Source organism: Chrysemys picta, chromosome 17 (assembly GCF_011386835.1).
Source record: "Chrysemys picta bellii isolate R12L10 chromosome 17, ASM1138683v2, whole genome shotgun sequence".
Lineage (NCBI taxonomy): Eukaryota > Metazoa > Chordata > Testudines > Emydidae > Chrysemys > Chrysemys picta.
The window spans coordinates 14,209,952-14,223,414 of NC_088807.1; positions in this window are offsets into that span (position 1 = coordinate 14,209,952).

Sequence of the window (13,463 nt, forward strand, 5' to 3'; positions counted from 1 at the left end):
TGACTTGCCCAGGAATAGGATTCTGGCCTTCCAAGGCCCAGCTCAGAGCCCTACCCACAACACCGCACTGCTTCTTTAAAACAGCTTTCCACAGCTCAGTTGCTGGCCTCTGTCTAAATGTCAGTTGTGACGCTTCCCAGGGATACGAGGCACCTGGCTGCCACCTTCCCTCAGCATGAAGGAGTCTTGTCTGTATCCACTGTGGGTCAGCTCCCTGATTCCTCCAGCCTCTGGGAACTCAATCACGGCCTTCCAGGCCTCCACAGGCCTCACTCTCTCTGTACAGGTTAGCGATAGGCTCACGCCAACCCCCGAGTCCTCAGAGTATCCTTCTCGAGTGCCCAGCCTCTGTTCCATTGGACACACACAGATCCTCTCCTTCCAAAGGAGCAGCACACACCAGCTTACAAGATTCAACTCAGGATCACCACTCTGCTTAACACACAGCACTGAGATATACAGCAAGTGAGAACAAGAATAAATCTATCATCAAAGAACAGAGATTGAAATGATTGTAAGTAAGAATATTGGAAGCAAATAGTTACATATAAAACAAAAATCATAACCCACTTTCTAAAGCCTAAACTTAATTCACAGGACGTTCCCCTGTGTCCTACAGGATAGCTGACCCCAAGTCCTTTCCCAACATTTTCAACCATAATGGCCAAGATTCCCCTTTCATAAAATCAAGCCCACTGGCAGTTTGTCCTCACAGACTGAAGGATGCCAGGTTATCTGTCTGCACACCCAGATACCAGAACAGACTTTTGATCTTAGAATCATAGAATATCAGGGTTGGAAGGGACCTCAGGAAGTCATCTAGTCCAACCCCCTGCTCAAAGCAGGACCAATTGCCAACTAAATCATCCCAGCCAGGGCTTTGTCAAGCCTGACCTTAAAAACTTCTAAGGAAGGAGATTCCACCACCTCCCTAGGTAACCCATTCCAGTGCTTCACCAGCCTCCTAGTGAAAAACTTTTTCCTAATATCCAACCTAAACCTCCCCTGCTGCAACTTGAGACCATTACTCCTTGTTCTGTCATCAGGTACCACTGAGAACAGTCTAGATCCATCCTCTTTGGAACCCCCTTTCAGGTAGTTGAAAGCAGCTATCAAATCCCCCCTCATTTGTCTCTTCTGCAGACTAAACAATCCCAGTTCCCTCAGCCTCTCCGCATAAGTCATGTGCTCCAGACCCCTAATCATTTTTGTTGCCCTCCGCTGGACTCTTTCCAGTTTTTCCACATCCTTCTTGTAGTGCCCAAAACTGGACACATTGGCCTCACCAATGTTGAATAGAGGGGAATGATCATGTCCCTCGATCTGCTGGCAATGCCCCTACTTATACTGCCCAAAATGCCGTTAGCCTTCTTGGCAACAAGGGCACACTGTTGATTCATATCCAGCTTCTCATCCACTGTAATCCCTAGGTCCTTTTCTGCAGAACTGCTGCCTAGCCATTCAGTCCCTAGTCTGTAACAGTGAATGGGATTCTTCCATCCTAAGTGCAGGACCCTGTACTTGTCCTTGTTGAACCTCATCAGGTTTCTTTTGGCCCAATCCAATCTTCACCTGAAAACAGGGACTTCCCTCCCCCGCTGTTTACCTCTTCCTCTAAATTTCCTTCTGAAGTCAAGAAAAACTCTTCATTACAATTTTCCCCAATGTGCTAATCGATTTGTATTGTATGACATACAATACACAGTGCTCTACCAGGGAGTTAAGTGTCTTCCACCCCCTGTCTGGAGAAGTTTGCCTTTGAGTGACCTGCCTGTAACTACAAGGCCTAGAGAACATAATTTTCACCATATATACATAACTCCTCACACATTTTCCGTACCTGCATCTTGCAATGATTTTGCATCACCCCTTTTAGTGAACACATGGGATCCCTCCACCTCTGCGTACCCCTATGTCCTCTGCCAGCTGGCATCAAGAAGCCTTGGGTCACACCAGCCTTCTCTGCAGAGGCCACAACCCTTCTCTCACCAACACCACTGGCAGAATGGGAACAGATTTGTACCCAGGGTCTCCACTCTGCAGCCAGCATAAAATGCAGGCCAGGTTCAGCTCCCTTTCCTTGCCCTGAGCAGTCCTTCCTTTGTGAATAGCTCCATTGGGATGGATTGTAGCTGTACATGCTCCCCTGAGAAAGGGCTGGTGTTTAGCTGCACTGACCCAGGACCAAACCAGCCCTAGTACTGGCAGCATTAGCTTGGATATATGGGCTGGGGGTTGACCCTGCTGACCCTCATCTCAGTCCTACTGAATGCCAGGGACACAGGGTCAGTTAGGTCAGGCAGAAGCCACCATGGGGCCAATGAGATTTAAACATGACAATAGTCCAGCCATCGCTGACGGTCTCTGTGTCTCCTCCCAGGGGCAGTGACAAACAGGAAATAACCCCAAGCAGGTTGAAAGTGTTAGGAGTTATGCATGGGGTTCTCTACTCACTGCTGGGGCACCTTCTTGTGGCTTGTATGGGGCATAACTCCACCCGGTCTAAGCCCCCCTTCCATCTCTTGTCCAGTCTGTGGCCCCTCTCATGCTCCAGGACTTGTAGGGCTCCCCCTTCCTGGTGTGGTCCTCCGGCCAGGTCACTGTAGCTTTCCCTTTCCAGGGTATCAAGTTCTCACTGGACTGGCTGTCTGGGTATCATTCTCAGCAGCCCTCCAATCCATGGCAATGCCACTTCCCCTGTGGCTGGTAGGGGAATCCGGGCCCCAGCTCAAGGACCCTACAGTCCCAAACCTTGCCACCATTTCCCTGAGTCATTTCTTAGTCCACATCACTCAGGCTTCTGCTCCAGCACCCTATGAGGTTATCCTTACTTCAGGGCCCAGATCCCGGGCTTCTCCTCTCCCCTGGGGTCTCCTCCTTTACCTCTCTAAGCCCAGGGAGTAACTGCAGACCTCCACCCTGTAACCGCTTTCTACTGCTAATTTCCCAGCCCTATAACAGCCCTGCCTGCTCCTGTCCAGCTGGGCTCTGTCCTCAGTCATGGGTTGCCCATCAAGCCTAATCAATCCCTCAGGTGTGATCTGATTTACACTAGATGGGGAGCTGGCCCATTTGTGTCCAATGGGGAGTTGATATGAGAGAGGGATGTGTGAGAAAGCAGATGCTGTTTTAGACATTGAGTCCTGCCAACTGCACAGACTGTAACCCTGTCAGGGGTTTGCAGTGGCAGCCGCAGTGATTTTCAGTCAGAAGAGGAAATATTGTGCCCATCCAAGGCTATGTCTACACATACGGCAGCGTGGAGGGTACACACACTGCACACACACACACACACACAGTCTATACTTAAAATGGCCGCCCAGATTTCTCAGCTTAAAGATCTCATGAGAGAGAGAGTCCAAGTAACACTGTGATGTAGCCCCCTGAGAGTGATAATCTAATGAGAGGAGATGATGGTGTTTACTGCACCCTCTGATCTTGAAACGTGCAGACTTTCCCTGACACTGTGGTTCATACAAATGTTTCAGCTGTGACGGTTACAGACACTGGGGAACAAATACCCAGTCAGCTTCTTGTGTCAAAAGCTCTTCCTGGGAGATCAGCACTAAGAAACCTTTGGCCATTAAGTGGGCCTAAGCTGCTCAAACGTACTCTCAGGCCTTGTCTACACAGTATGTAGGATATGCTTAGGTGTACTCTGCAGTGAAAAGCAGGCTGTGTCAACACTGTGGTGCGTAGCTACACGTGGCAGTGAAAGGCTCTGGCAGTGGGGAAAGGCTCCGGCAGTGGAGACTGCTGGAGGCTTTCCCTGCTGCCTCCCGCTGCCAGAGCATTTCCGCATAGTCGCAGCTATTCCCTGTGGCAGGGAAGGGCTCTGGCAGCAGGGAGGCAGCTGGGTACTACACTCTAAACATAGCACTCTAGATGTGAGATGCATTGCCTGGGCAGGTACCGAGCCCTGTAGGGTATATACCCTAAGGCTCTGGCATGTCTTTTCCTCCTAAGCTGTGCCTCACCATCAACATTGCTATTTGTACCCATGCTGGGGTGTGTGTGTGCAGTGTGTGTACCCTACATGCTGCCATACGTGTAGTTTCTCTTCCCAGTTCCCATCACTCTGAGTCTGGATTGCAAACACCCAGAACTCAAAGTGTCTAAGGATCGGGAAAGTGTCTGGCATGAACCTGCGTCTCCTGAGCGGTCCACAGCTTCTGGGGCCCTGCTCATGGTTGGGAGGGTGGGGTATGTAGCTGGGAGGCAGTACTGGGCAGGGGAGGTGGGAGACAAAGTGGACTGGGAGCTGGGCATGCTCAGGCAGGCTGTGAGGGAGAGCATGAAAAGAGAGAAGAAAGGGAAACTCCCTGAGGAGTGATATTGGTCTCTGCAGAGATCCCATGAAGAGCTTTTTTCAAGCACAGAAAATTCTAAGGTTGACAAGAAGGATGCATCATTTTCAGCAATTGGTGTGTGTCTGGGTAGGGAAGAGGGAAAATCTCATTTTATAATACAGGAGTGATGTTCCTTATGGCAACTATCCCAGCAGAGTTTATTGAAAAATTCTTATAGGACCCATTCCTCAGTCCTAAAAACAACACAAAAGAGCAGAAACCACTAACAATCACCCCATCAGAATTCCTTTTCCTTTAAATCCTCCACAGGATCCAGTCTCCCTACTCCACTTACTCAATAATTACTAGCCATCAGTGGACAAGCTTCAACAGGAGAACTTGAAGGAGACTCACACCAGATTATCCCATACATCAGTGGTTACAGCACTTACTTGAGAGGTGGCAGATCCCAGCTCAAGTCCCGTCTGCCTTGCAGATGAATGTGGGACCTCAACCAGGGGGTTCCTACAACCCAGATGGGCACCCTAACCATTGGGCGTACAGTTATGGGGGTTGCCCTACTTCTACCCCATTGGCTATTTTGTATGAGTTCACTGGAGGGACTTGATCCATTAGGTAGCCTGTGAGCACACCCACCCAATCAGGCCCTGCACACAACTTAGGCTGTCAGCCGCCTATCTTCTCCTGGTTTGTGAATTACTCTGGGGCTTAGGATCGGCTTCTTCATGCCTAGAGGGAGGACACAGTGAACATGGCCAGAGGCAGGAACATAGAGGCAGAGGGAACTTTTCCTGCAGAAACATAAGTACCAAGTGAGTTTAGACACCTGCAGGGTTTTGGTTGGGTGTAAGAGGTGCAGTAAATCACAGCGGTGCTGAAACCAGGGCTTAGGTGCCTAAAATAGGGACTTAGACACCTGTCTCTTTTTGTGCATTCTGGTGTAACAGACTCAGATCACACGTGAGCTTGGCTGCCTGCTTGTTTTCTGAAGTAAAATGACTTTCATTTTTACTACTGTATTTGGTTAGTAAATACACCTCTACCCCGATATAACGTGACCCGATATAACACGAATGCGGATATAACGTGGTAAAGCAGTGCTCCGGTGGGCGGGGCTGCACACTCCGGTGGATCAAAGCAAGTTCGATGTAACGCAGTTTCACCTATAACACGGTAAGATTTTTTGGCTCCCGAGGACAGCGTTATATCGAGGTAGAGGTGTAACTATAAAAATGTGTAAACTGAAAGTACAAACTTCAATGGTAATAAACTGCATTTTTAAAGGTTCAAAGATTCCTCAAAGGCAAAAAACAGGTACCGCTTCCTGCTGTGCATGTAAGAAATCACATTTGAGTGAAAAAATAATCTCAGATAGATAGATGATTGCAAGTCTAGCTCCTGATTTAATTAGGGAATTACAATCAGATCTTGATCTGAAATAGCATGGAGGATAATTCACTGCCATTTTCAGGTTCTTCTGAATGTGCTTTGAAAATTTTTATGTTCGTACTCCCTCTCAATGGGAAGGTTTAAGCAGGAAGGGTATATGGAAGTTGTTTCAAGCAAAGGGGTGTTTTGGGGTGTAAATATAGCCCCATTGATCCAAGTTAAGGATCTGACCCATGTACATTTACTACATTTTCTTAACAATGATTTTTTGCTCTGTTCAGCACATGGGCAGAACTCCGAACCTCTGTAAGAAACTATAAATTGGATGGGTTTACAGTAACAAATAGAAAGGCCAGTCAATAGGAATGAGGATTACAACATTGCTGGCTAATGTATTGCCCTTTTTAAAAAAATTAAATAACATTGAAACAAACTGTGTTTGCCTTTCAAGGCCCTGGGAGAACATCATAATACCTGCCCCAGCATGTTGCCTTTTGAGAAGTTTGTTCACATATTGGTATTTTGAATGTCTGCCCAGCAATGGATTCCTTATTCCAGTGGATGACAGCTATTCAGATACTGACTTTTCTACAGACACCTTATTTAATAAGAGGTAATCAAAGTTCAGTATTGGACATATTTTAATGAAGTATTAATCATTGCCAGGATGAAGAGAAAATCACAGGCATAACAAATCTAAGGTTTCATTAATTTTAATAGAGTCTAATATATTTATTTCTCATTGCAACCCAACTCACTTCTTCATTTACCCAAATGTGCAGAGAAATGGCTCAACTCTAATGCCATATCCAATTCCAACACAGCATCTTCACTGGACAATATTATTCATGGGATGCTCCCATTCCCCCATCACATTATGAAACTCCTAACTCTATTCAGAGGCAAAGAAGTTTATTTGTCATTAGCCAAGCACTAGGCTGCCCCCAAAAATGTAAGATTCAGCTGTATTTATCATGCACTGGTCCACATGGGTGTTGTAGTGATATATTTGTTGACTGGTTAATGACCAATGAGAAATTATTTCAGAGGATAGGTTCTAAATCCTGTTTCTAATGCATGTGGTTTATTAGTTAGGGCACAATACTGAGGGTTAGAAGACCTGTGTTCTAGGAGAGGATGAGAAACCAAACATGTGGAAGATGTGTAGATAGGCTGTCCAGATTGACTTAAAATATCCTCTGGCACTGTTGGTAGAGACACAGTCTTGGTCCTAGACATATTCCTCGGTCAATGAAATCTATTCTGATGTCCAAGTTTGTAGGTGAGCTGTTTCTGAAAGCCTGGGAATGCTGCATTTTCCAACAAGGGCCAAACAGGTTGGTTGGGTAAAACATTTTTAATCAACTATTCTTCAGAAAATTGGGTTCTTGACTAAACAATACTATTTTCAAACTTTTTTTTACTTTCTGTGGAAAATTTATAGTAGTCACACAAACTGAGCACTAATAAATAAAAACTTTTGGGTTTTCTCTGAAATTTGATTTTTTCAACAAAATTCAGTTTTTACCCATTGGAAATTAAAAATATTTTGTAACCAGCTCTATAAACAAGGCCTGCTCTCAGTTATACATAAACACACAGTGAACTATCCAAAAATTCAGATATAGTAAAAATAATTGTTTTGTGCTCAAGTATTAAATCAGTGAATTTACACTGGATTTACACCAGTGTTATGGAGAGCAGAATTTGGCCCACACAATATGAATGATTTGATTTGTAACCAAATGATTTGAAACCAAATTAGAAATATAGTTGTAAATTATAATGTTTATTTGATAAATGCCATAACACGTACCAAATATGTTCTGCCTGAGATTCTACATTGATTTAAATACGATTTATTTTGGAAAAAACTGGTGCTGAGCACCCTAGGTGAAAATGCAAAAAACTCTTATAGTTAATCATTAGTCTGGTGCATGTGTATGTGTGCCTCCAGAAGAACTGTCTGGTTAACAGGCTCAATCAAGTTGTTATGAGAGTTTACAGTTCCAAGATTAAATACAGCAAATTGAAGACAGATCATTTTTTATGGAGATCTTTGTTTTTAAATTCCCTAGGTTATTATTTTAGAAGCTATTTTCATATCTATTTTCCAAAGATTGGGTGCAGGTTTAACCCTGGAATAAACTACTACAACCCATTTCATAACTTGGAACCCAGAAACTATTTTGGGGAAGTTCTAAGGCTTGTGTTGTTCAAGAAGTCAAACTACATCATCAAAAAGGTCCCTTCTGGCCTTGGACTGTATGAATCTATGAACTCCCTAAACAAAAGCCAATCATTACCCCAGTAATATGCATTTGTTTTTATTTTTGATTTGCTTATTATTTTAGATTCAGAGACAAGGGCAAATTAATCAGGTAAATAAAATGCTTAGTGTAGACAGACACAGCTCATCTATAAATGAGAAAAAGCTGCTTTCTAAAAATGAACGGTAGCATATTTTTTCTTTGAATGACTAACATTTCTGTTTTATTTTAAATCACTGAATCGATATTATTAGTAAATGTGTCAGCACAATAGAGAAGTCGATCATACATACCTGCCTACTTACAGAATTCATAATCATCACCCCCCTATTGGAGACTGGACGGAGATCTCCTTTGGCATCCTTCAGGGTTCAGCTTTCTCACTGTTGCTATCTCACTGTGGGACATCATTTGAACACACAACTTCTGCTAGCCAAAGATTAATGGATGAATTTCCCTACCCCTTATCTCTCCCTTTCATTCAGTCACACATCTCTGACTGCCTTGCAGACATCACTTCTTGGAGTTTGAGCACCAGCCATTCAAACTTAATATTATGCAAAATCAACTCAACTTTTCTCAAAATCCCTGCTCTGTTCATCCCTTCTTTATTAACCACATCACCTCCATATTTAATCTATCCCCCACCATACAGCTTTCCTTCTCTTTATCTTTCTCCCACACTGGTAGATGGTGGTGTCAGATTCTGCCCAGTGTACCACCACAGTTAAATTGGCTATTTCTACTCCACTGACACCATCAAAATCCAGCTGTCAGCTTGACTACTACAACATCCATCTCTGCAACCTCCTAGACTCTCACTGGACTCCCTCATCTTTCCATCCATCCAAAATGCTGCTTAATAAGATTTATCCGCTGTTCTAAGTCCACCCTTCTCTCCATATTCTTTCACTGAGTTTCTCTTGCATTCTGCGATCCTTGTCCTAATTTTCAGCTCCTGTCTGACCTCTCCAGTTTAGTTTCTTTTCACTCCCTACACACCTCTTTGCTCCATCTGCAACTGGAACATTCATGTCCATTTTTCACCCATGACTTTTTCCCATGTGACCCCTGTCGTCAAACACCTCACAGACCAATGATCCAAAGTGACTCCACGCTATCTAACTGCAAGTTGCTCCTTAAAACACATTTCATTTTTACAGTCAATAAAAAGTAGTCCTCTCCTCAAAGTACAGATGCATGAAAAAAGCTGGAACAATTTTCACAAACATTTTTTTTTCAATTTTATCATTTTTACGTTAATTTTTTTTTCATAATTCTTAAATACACAAAAAAATAACCATCACTACAACATAGAAATAGAAAATCAGATTACATAAATACTAAACAAGCATACAAGTGGCTAAAGAGAAATTATGAAACTAAGTAAAACAAAGTTGCCAAATGTCTCTGCTTAAACATTATTTTTTGCATGGAACAGGAAATTGTCAATTTAGATGATATTTGTCTTAATTTTCTGAAAAGCACAGATCATGCTGCTGGCAGTCTACAAAGAATAATGATAATAATAATTAATAAAAACATAAGTAACACCTGACTACTTCACATGTTCTTCACACTGTTCTTTGAAATAACTGGGCAACATAGTGAGTCATGAAAACAGACGGCTATTAACTACTGAGTGACGATTTATCAGGATTCCGGAAATGCAGGTATTTACACAATGTTCTCCATGAGGTGCAGCTGGATCTCTAGGGTGAGTGTTCTGGCAAATCTGTCTGTGGCATTTTGAGGGTGAAGTCCAATAAACATGGTCAAACACCAGCCTGTGAGACTCTGTCTCTACTTCAGCAAGTAAATCACATGGATCACTATCCCTGCACCCAAGGGATTGAGAAATATTCTCCCCTGATCATGAGTCTGTCTTGCTTAGTACATTGAAACAAAGATGTGCGCACTTTGTTCTTCTTCTTCTTCTTCTTTAGGTGTATTATGGTATCACCTAGGTGCCTGAGAAATTGACTAGGGCCCCATTGTGCTAGACATTGTACACTATTTACTAGGTGTATTATGGTAACACTAGGAGCCCCAGTCATGGCCAAGGCCCCCACTGTGCTAGCTGCTATACACACAGAGAACAAAAATACAGCCTGTGCTCTAAGGGGCTTCCAGTCTAATAAGGACTTCAAATTTGTTACCGTCTTGCATACCACAGCCAATCGAATCTTCATGCCAACAGCAGACATGGTACCCACACCCTACTCTCCCTATAGCATAGGCCCCTAACACTTCATCTCAACAAAAGTCTTTAATAGCTACTAGACATATAGGGAGAGTTGAACAGTTCTGATTCCATTCAGCAGATGGCACTGGTGATACATACACACTTGTAAAATCATTATAATAATCTGTCTTCCTTATGACAATATCTTTATACTTAGATAGATTCATATATCTGGTATTTTGTACTTACACTCACCATAATGCTGAGCGGCAAAGAGTCCTGTGGCACCTTATAGACCAACAGACATACTGGAGCATGAGCCTTCGTGGGTGAATACCCAGTTTGTCAGATGCAGGATACTTGACATAATGCTGAGATTATTATCATTGGTGCTATTTTTAAAAGAGGTTATATGTGTGTTAACTCTACTGAAGTCATTGGAATTACAGAAGGTGCGAATTTGACTCATTTAGTTTTTGCATCAGTTCTAGGAGAGAGACAACAATCATAAGTGAACACATTCAACCCTGTACTTCCCTATCACACAATAATTGTGAGGCAGGACTCAATAATAGTATACAAGAGAGCTGGCTAATAGAATCACAATAGATCATTTATCTGATGAGTTTTGGTAATTTTATTTGTGATTGTGATTTGTTGTCATTTCCTAAATGGATGAACAATATTCAGCAAATAATTTATTCATCAATAGCTTTTTGATCAGCTCTAGTACACACTATGCATGATCACATTTTCATTCTTTGATGATGTTTAAGATACAAACTCAAAACTTCTTTATGGTGCCCGTGTTTATGATACAGGTAGTCACTTACATAAAGTGCTTGAGACTGCAACCACAATAAACAGACTCCAGCACTCACTTTTGGCTGGATGCAATCTAAAGGGCTGAGTGAAGCAGGGGATTGCAATGCAGACAATTGACTATAAATTGGCTAATGAACAGCTGGGGAAGAATTTACATAATAAAGTGAACCAATATTGCTACCTACTTTGTATCTTTGATTGTCCCAGCACATAGTGGTCATTGTAATATTTCACTGTCTCTATCATTTTAGCCTGTGATATTTCCAATGAGCTTAAGGGAAATAGGTGCCCAGCTCCCACTGAAACACAGCGTACATAGTCATGTTATTGCCACTCTTCCTGTGTGCAAAACTCTTTTGAGAATAAGAGCCCAGTTCTGTAGCCTTTACTTATGTGATAAATCCCATTGACTTTAATGGGATTGTTAGGATGGCTAAAGAATTACCTGCACAAATAACAGTTGTGCGACTGAGCCCCATTGCCTGAACATCCTTTTTACAGAGCTGATGGATTTTTAAAAACATTATCAGAAAAGAAAATGAATGTCAGTGACTGTAGTACTGTTCTGCTTCAGAGCAACTGCCAGGAGAGCTGAGTAAGATGAATTCTTTTGTTTTCAATAAGTCTTTGAGCACTTGGGAACTTCCATCAGACCAGGAGAAAGTGAATTTTTTTAAAGAGTAAATGTGATGACCCTGGTAATTATAGGTCTGTCAGCCTGACATCAATCCTGGGAAAGATAATAGAGCGGCTGATACAACACTTGATTAATAAAGAATTAGAAGAGGCTGATATCAGTAATACAAATCAATATGGGTTTATGGAAAATAGATCCTGTCAAGCTAAAGATATCTTGTTTTTCTTTATGACATTACAAGTTTGTTTGATAGAGGTAATAGTGTGACATAATATACTTAGACTTCTATAAGGCATTTTACTTGGTACCACACAACATTTGGATTAAAAAATAGAATACAAAATTAACTTTGCACATATTAAATGGATTAGCAACTGGCTAATAGATCTCAAAATATAATTGCAAATGAGGAATTGTTATCAAGCCAGTGGGTTTCCAGTGAGGTCTCACAGAGATCAGTTATTGGCCCTGTACTATTTAACATCTTTATCAGACCTGGAAGAAAATATAAAATCATGACTCATCAAGTTTGCAGATGACATAACAGTTGGGGCAGTGGTAAATAATGAAGAAGATAGGTCAGTGGTTCAGAACAATCTGGATTCCTTGGTAGGGGTGAAAGTAATTTAAGGGACTTATTGGTACGCAGCGGGGGCAGGCTCAACCGGAAGGGGCGGGGCCTGAGTTGGAAGTGGCGGGGCCTTTAAATCCCCATGCCCTTTAAATCACCACCATTACCCCGGGGCTTCGGCAGTGATTTAAAGGGCTTAGGGCTCTGGCTGCAGCAGCCGGGAGCCCCGGGTCCTTTAAATCACCGCCGGAGCCTGATGGCAGCAGTAGTGGCAACCGGGCTCTGGCAGTGATTTAAAGGGCCAGGGGCTCTGGCCATTGCCGGGAGCCCTGGGCCCTTTTAAATTGCCGGCCTGGGAAAGCTGCCCCCTGCCGGTATGGTCGGCTGTGTACCGGCTCTTGCCGGTATGTGTACCGGACTGTACTGGCTTACTTTCACCTCTGTTGCTTGGTAAACTGGGCGCAAGCAAACTATATGTGTTCATACAGCTAAATGTAAAGTTATACACCTAGGAACAAAGAATGTTCCTAGGTGCTTACAGTCTGGGGGACTCTATCCGGGGAAGCAGCAACTCTGAAAAGATTTGGAAGTGGCTGTGGATAATCAGCTGAACACGAGCACCCAGTATGGGTAGAAAGGGCTAACATGATCCAAGGATGCATAAACAGCGGAATCTTGAACAGGAGCAGATAGGCTATTTTACCTCTTTATCTGGCATTGGAGCAACTGCTGCTGGAATCCTGCGCCCAGTTCTAGTGCCCACAAAGCAACAATGGTGTTCATGAATTGAAGAGGGTTCAGAGAAGAGCCACAAAAATGATTAAAGGATTATAAATCACACCTCATAGTGATAGGCTTGAAAAGCTCAATTTTTTTAGCTTAACAAAGAGATGGTCAAGAGATGACTTGATCACAGTGTATAGATAGCTACATTGGGAAGAAATATTTCACAACAGACTGTTCAGTCTAGCAGAGAAAGGTACAATGATCCAATGGCTGGAAGTTAAAGTGAGAGAAATTCAGACTGGAAATAAAATGTAAATTTTTAACTGTGAGACAACAGAACTATTGGAACAATTTTCCAGGGCTCAGAGTGGATTCTACATCAGTGACAAGATTTAAATCAAGATTGGATGGTTTTCTAAAAGCTCTGCTCTAAGAATTATTTTGGAGAAGTTCAATAGCCTGTTCTATACAGGAGGACAGACTAGATCAGAGGGGGGCAAACTACGGGCAGGGACACAGGCTGGGGGCTGCTCTCAGCCCACACCCCAGG